Below are 6,877 nucleotides of genomic sequence, written 5' to 3'. Positions count from 1 at the left end.
GCAGATAGGAAGGCTTATCATGCTTGAAGTCCCAAATCGTGGATTTGACTGTCACATGCAAATAAATATCCATATGGAACCGCATATAACCACAATGTAGACACAGACCGCTTTAACCCCCAGTTCACATCCCATGCGGGCCATGTTTTGCACAGGCACGAGAACCCATTCATTTGAATGGACTCCCATGCTCATGACACACAGGGAAGAGGTCCCTGCACTTCTTTGGAAAACACAGCCCGCACAGGAACCTTGGTTCCTAGTACGGTTATGTTTTCCAGTGCGGGCAACGTGCCATTAGAATTAATGGCACCTGCCCGTGGGTCTGCAATTCTCAGTGCAGGTGGTGCGGATGCAAGGATTTTTGTGCAGATCCGCAACGGCACCACCCGCACAGATGTGAACCTAGGGTACAGGTGTGTGGTTAATTTCCCAATTTATGCCCAAAATGAACATTAAAAATTTCTCATGCTAAACCAGTAACCTCTCTTCTTCGCTCTTCTGGCCAAATAGTTATAAATATGCATAAAACAGGTACTGACACATTCCTACGTCTGATTGTTTTGATTGAAAAGGTTTTCTATAACTAGTTCATTCTAGTATGGATAACCATATATATTCATGGGAAACAGTTTGTTCTAATGAAGTGTGACAGTCACACCTATGCCAGGTAATAAGGTAGTACCTGGTATAGGTGTGACTATCATACCTTAACAAAAAGAGGCTGCTAGTTATTTGAGCACACATTTTGCGAGCGGTCTGTGTATACATTGTGGATTTGCATGTATGTGGTCCTGAAGCTTCCTGAAGATGTCCAATTACAGACGAAACTAGTTGAAGCAGTGTTCCCCAGCCGATACATCCCATCCCCATGTCCGTAGACACATATACATGTGAGTGTGGTGTAATTGTTAGGTTTATATAATTGAATAAAGTGTGTGTGGGGTTCCACATATGCCTTTACTGCATAATAATACCACAATCTTGTTGTACTTATTTGTTCAATGGACACCTGGTAACACTGGAAATTTTCTTTTAGTACTTCTGTTCTTTTTGTTAATGACTGATTCTTTGGTACTGTTGTTCCTCTCCAGCAGATGTTCCTCTCCAGCAGTGGACCAGTGGAAAATAAAGGAGATAGATCTCCCTACATGATAATCGAGGCGAACAACACAGCAGGCAGAGCACATCGTGAAAGGATCAAATCGAATGGGGTAGACCCAAAGTGGCCAACCATGCTTCCCAAAGTTTCTCAAATTTACCTGGGCGCCTACAATGTTCGTAAATTAAATGATCGTATCGTAAAATGGTTCCCATATTCTGCCTCCAATCCTCCATAGTAGGGAGGGTTTCTGATTTCCAAACGCACAAGATTAGCCTTGCGTGCCTGGAACAGGGCCCTGGTGAGGGCTTCTAGTATAAATGTATCTTGGCTAACATTATCTAAAATACCTAAAAGGCATTGTTTAGGGTCTAGAATTAGGTTAGTTTGAAACACTAAATTAAGAATGTTGACTAGTTCCTCCCAGTATCAATGAAGTTTCGGACACCGCCATAGCATGTGAATAAGATCCCCATGGTCTCACTTATATCTGCCACAAAGAGGGTCCTGGTGTAGCCCCATCATACACATTTTAGCTGGTGTACAATGAGCCCTAAGTACAATATATAGTTGTGATATACGGTGAGAAACCGGGCACTGTGCTACTTTAACTGGTAATTGCACTGTCATGCAACGTTGTACTCAAATGAAATTTTAATAATTTTTTTTCACACAAGTAGAGCTTTCTGTTGGTGGTATTTGACCACCACTGAGTTTTTAATTCTTTAATATATGAATGAAAAAAGAGAGTAAATTAAAAAACATGTTTTTTTTTTATTTCTGTTATAAACCATATCCAATAAAAAAAAAATCTAATTTCTTCATAAATTTAGGCCAAAATGTATTCTGCTACATATTTTTTAGTAAAGAAAAATCCCAATAAGCGTATATTAGTTGGTTAGCCTGAAAGTTATAGCATCTACAAACTGTGGGATATACTGTATACTGGAATTGTTATTGATTTATTTTTTTAATACTAGTAATGGTGATCAGTGACTTATAGAGAGATTGTGATAGTACAGCGGGCAATCTGACACTTTGTGGGAACTAACTGATACTGACATCACCAGTGACACTAATTCAGTGATCAGTGCTAATAATATACACTGACACTGTACTATGACACTAGCGGAAAAGGGGTTAAAATCTGGGGCAATCAAAGGATTAACTGTGTGCCTAGTAATGTGTAAAGTGTTTTCTGTGTGGTGCTTTTACTAAGGGATGTGCTAGTTTTTATTCCTTGCTTCGCAGAGAAACAAAAACCAGCATGTCGCCGCTGCCCGTAGAGAGCTTTGTATTGTTTACTTACACAGAGCCCACTCCTGTCACTTGTTCCGCCTATTGGCAGGTTCCCACCATAAATCATTGGCCAGGACTCGGTGATCGGCATGTGCTGAAGCCAATTGGCCTGCACTGATGTTTGTGAACTTACTTTGTGAAGACCCTCGCACATTTACTTCCTGGAATTCTGCGACACATATTCACTATGTCCTGTGAGTAGGCACTGCTGTGTCACACATTTCACAGAGTCTGCCTTCTGAACTACAGAGAGGCTAAGAGGAGGAGTTTCAGGATATGGAGTCAGTACAGAAATTACTGCTTGCAGGTAGCAAGTTACCATGGGATATGTAGTCTTTAGAAATAACAGACAGGCATCACTCACAACATGAAAGGAGATTTTTCAAGTAAGTATTTTGGATTGTCAAATATAACTATTGTTATATAACTATTGTTTTTGTTGAAATGTGACTTTATATTGGCTCCTGTAGTTCCCTGCTAAGCAAACCACACCACCACTCGGACACTCTGCTATCATTTCAGCCATCACTATGGCTTTACAGGGTCTATGGCCTTTCCAGTTCGTTGATCTCCCCATCTGAGGAGGGCTGGATCTCCGGAGCTTTATCCATAGGTCACTCACAGGTCTGATTCCCTGGCCTCTCCCTGGCATTGGCCCCTTTGAGGCACTGGAGAGTTAGTACATTTGCAGTTTGGTATTGCATGCTATTGCTGAATCTGTGATCTATTAGAACCCCCAGATCCTTTTCCATCCTTGATTCCCCCATTGGTTCTCCCCCTAGTGAGTAAATTGTTTTCATATTACTTGCCCCCAATTGCATTGCTTTATATTTTCCTACATTGAACTTGTTATTTAGCTGCCCACCCCTACAAGGTTTTCTTGTAACGTTTCTATATCATGTTGTGAACTTATTGCCATGCTTAGCTTTGCATCATCAGCAAACACTGAGATTAAGCTATATATTCCTACCTCAGCAGCAGAGAGGAGGACAAAACTCCTCACTATGGATCCTGCACTTCTCCATACAGCAGTGGAGAGGCTCATCTTTGCCACTCACCATCTCAGCAGTAGGCAGCAGAGAGTAGGACAGAACTCCTCTTACAGAACCTGCACCACTCTGTGCAGCCATGGAACCTCCTGGTCTCCACCTTCCCTGGTCTCAGCATTAAGCAAAGTCTGGCAGTTGACTCCAGCCCTCCTTTGGTCCTCCTCCAGACCCTGCAGTTTCTGCTTCCCAGGTCTGCCCCCAGCCTCTTCCCAGCAGCAGCACATGGTAATGGGGCTGCACTGCGATGTGGGGGGGGGGGGGGACTCTTGACTTCTAATGGTGGGGGGGGGCACTTGACATCTGATGTAAGATGTGGGGTGAGCTGCTCTGCACATCTGCTTATCATTATTATGAGAATAATACAACTCTAGGCCAGTTGAAAAGGAATTGCCCTGGTATCATCCACAAGAAGCTTTTTTAGAGACTGCTCAGACAGAACACGATGACGGAACTATGTTCTGTCTGAGCAGCGTCCAATAAAGTTTTTTGGGGATGATACCAGTGGTGCACGACCCTTCTTTTCAGACTTGCATCGTCTGCTACAGGAGTGTGAGTTGGCTCCGTTCCAACTGCCCCTGCCCTTCAGCTTCAGCTTAAGATTAAGTCTTAAATTATTACTAAAACCAATAATAATTGAATGCAGAGGCAACTATTTCATATGATAAAGAACATACACATTTATACCTTAGATTGTACGCCCCTTGAGGGTTAGGGATTGATGTGAATGTACAATATATATATGTAAAGCGCTGTGTAAAAACTGACGGCGCTATATAAGTACAGTATTTTCTGGCGTATAAGACTACTTATTATACTTAAAAATATATCCCAAAAATTAGGGGTCATCTTATACGTGGGGTATAAAATGTGAACCTTGAGTTTGTTTGGGTCAAGCTGGCTGGATGTGCAGTAATGTACATACAGTATACCGCGCTGAGCCAAGCTGGCTCAAAACAAATGTCCCTATGACAGATTAATCTGTCAGCCCGCTGGATGTGCGGTATATACAGTATACTGAGCCAAGCGGTTTCAAAGCGTACGTCCCTACTGTAATCAGACCGCTGGATGCGTGTATGTACGGTAGCTGCGGCTACATACAGTATACACTGGGCCAATCACGGCGATTGATGTATTCTACTAATGAATACAAAGCCTGCTCGGATTGGCTGAGTCAGAGAGGTGGGCTGATGATGTCACAACCTCAGCCAATCCGAGCAGGCTTTGTATTCATTAGTAGAATACATCGCTCGCCGTGATTGGCCCAGCGTATACTGTATGTAGCCTCAACTACTGTACATACACACATCCAGCGGTCTGATTACCGTAGGGACGTACCGCTACGTTTTGAAACAGCTTGTCTCAGTATACTGTATATACCGCACATCCAGCGGGCTGACAGATTAATCTCTCATAGGGACATTTGTTTTGAGCCAGCTTGGCTCAGCACGGTATACTGTATGTACATTACTGCACATCCAGCGGGCTGTATATATACTGTATACTGTATGTAGCCGAAGCTACCGTATTACCGCACATCCAGCGGGCTGTATATATACTGTATACTGTATGTAGCCGAAGCTACCGTATTACCGCACATCCAGCGGGCTGTATATATACTGTATACTGTATGTAGCCGAGGCTACCGTATTACCGCACATCCAGCGGGCTGTATATATACTGTATACTGTATGTAGACGAAGCTACAGTATTACCGCACATCCAGCGGGCTGTATATATACCGTATACTGTATGTAGCCGAAGCTACCGTATTACCGCACATCCAGCAGGCTGTATATATACTGTATGTAGCCAAAGTTACCGTATTACCGCACATCCAGGGGGCTGTATATATACTGTATACTGTATGTAGCCGAAGCTGCCATATTACTGCACATCCAGCGGGCTGTATATATACTGTATACTGTATGTACATTACCGCACATCCAGCAGGCTGTATATATACTGTATACTGTATGTAGCCGAAGCTACCGTATTACCGCACATCCAGCGGGCTGTATATATACTGTATACTGTATGTAGCCGAAGCTGCCGTATTACCGCACATCCAGCGGGCTGTATATATACTGTATACTGTCTGTAGCCGAAGCTACAGTATTACCGCACATCCAGCGGGCTGTATATATACTGTATACTGTATGTAGCCGAGGCTACCGTATTACTGCACATCCAGCGGGCTGTATATATACTGTATACTGTATGTAGCCGAAGCTGCCGTATTACCGCACATCCAGCGGGCCGTATATATACTGTATACTGTATGTAGCCGAGGCTACCGTATTACCGCACATCCAGGGGGCTGTATATATACTGTATACTGTATGTAGCCGAAGCTGCCGTATTACCGCACATCCAGCGGGCTGTATATATACTGTATACTGTCTGTAGCCGAAGCTGCCGTATTACCGCACATCCAGCGGGCTGTATATATACTGTATACTGTATGTACATTACCGCACATCCAGCGGGCTGTATATATACTGTATACTGTATGTAGCCGAGGCTACCGTATTACCGCACATCCAGCAGGCTGTATATATACTGTATACTGTATGTAGCCGAAGCTACCGTATTACCGCACATCCAGCGGTAACCATCTGATTTGGAATTTGATCCATATGATGACTGTCTTACAAATGTATCACAAGATGTCATTCATGAACTTATGATGTCAGAGGATGAACATGAGGATTTTGAAGGATTTTAAGTACCGGTAAGTCATAACCAAAATAGATTTATGTAATTTTTTTTCCCACAAATAGAGCTTTCTTTGGGTGGTATTTGATTGCCTCTGCTGTTTTTATTTTTTGTGCTATAAACAAAAAAAGGCTGACAACATTGAAAAAAATAGATATAGAGAGATCCCCAACACAGAGTGACAGCTGTGGGGGTATATAATAGGCTCCTACGTGCCGCGTCCTATTATGAATAATAAAATCAACCAAAAAGAAAGGGAAGAGGAAGGCCAATTGACGGACTTTAAAGGCACTGCAACAATAATTCATTAGTTTAAAATTGCTTTTTTATTGTTAGAATGTAAGTCATTACAATACATGAAAAATATATCCGCTAAGAATGCAACACCCCCAAGGATTAAAATTAAAATTGATACAGATGTACCATGTCCCGGTAAGGGTATCAAGGAACATAAATCAGATGTCAAGGATTGTAGTTTTGAAAAAAATATATATTTTTGACTTTTTGCTATTAAGCATGTCCAATAAAAAAAATGAAAAAATCAAATTTCATCATAAATTTAGGCCAAAATGTATTCTGCTCCATGTCCAGGGCTGGATTGACAACTCATGGGTCCCCGGGCAATAAGGGATCATGGGGCCCCTGTGTCCTTGCCCGCACTCAAATCACACCCAAAAAAGCCTATGAAAGGTACCAGGGACATCTCATGGGG

The 6,877-nt window shown here is 42.5% G+C and overlaps 1 long non-coding RNA gene across 2 annotated transcripts; it reads left to right on the top strand.

Annotated features, from left to right (window-relative positions):
- The first annotated feature begins 753 nt into the window (after positions 1-753).
- On the top strand, positions 754-1,930 carry LOC149462023 (uncharacterized). Of its 2 annotated transcripts, none has more exons than XR_016312730.1 (2): positions 754-893; positions 1,098-1,930. It is a non-coding gene; the product is annotated as an uncharacterized LOC149462023 (long non-coding RNA). The 2 variants fall into 2 exon arrangements; XR_016312731.1 differs by having other exon boundaries at positions 1,095-1,930.
- The last annotated feature ends 4,947 nt before the right edge of the window (positions 1,931-6,877 follow it).

Source organism: Staurois parvus, unplaced genomic scaffold (genome assembly GCF_062004578.1).
Source record: "Staurois parvus isolate SC_StPar_1 unplaced genomic scaffold, SC_StPar_1.0 ptg000187l, whole genome shotgun sequence".
NCBI classification, from domain to species: Eukaryota; Metazoa; Chordata; class Amphibia; order Anura; family Ranidae; genus Staurois; species Staurois parvus.
Note: the sequence above shows the minus strand (reverse complement) of the source record. Positions and strands in the feature narration are given on the sequence as shown.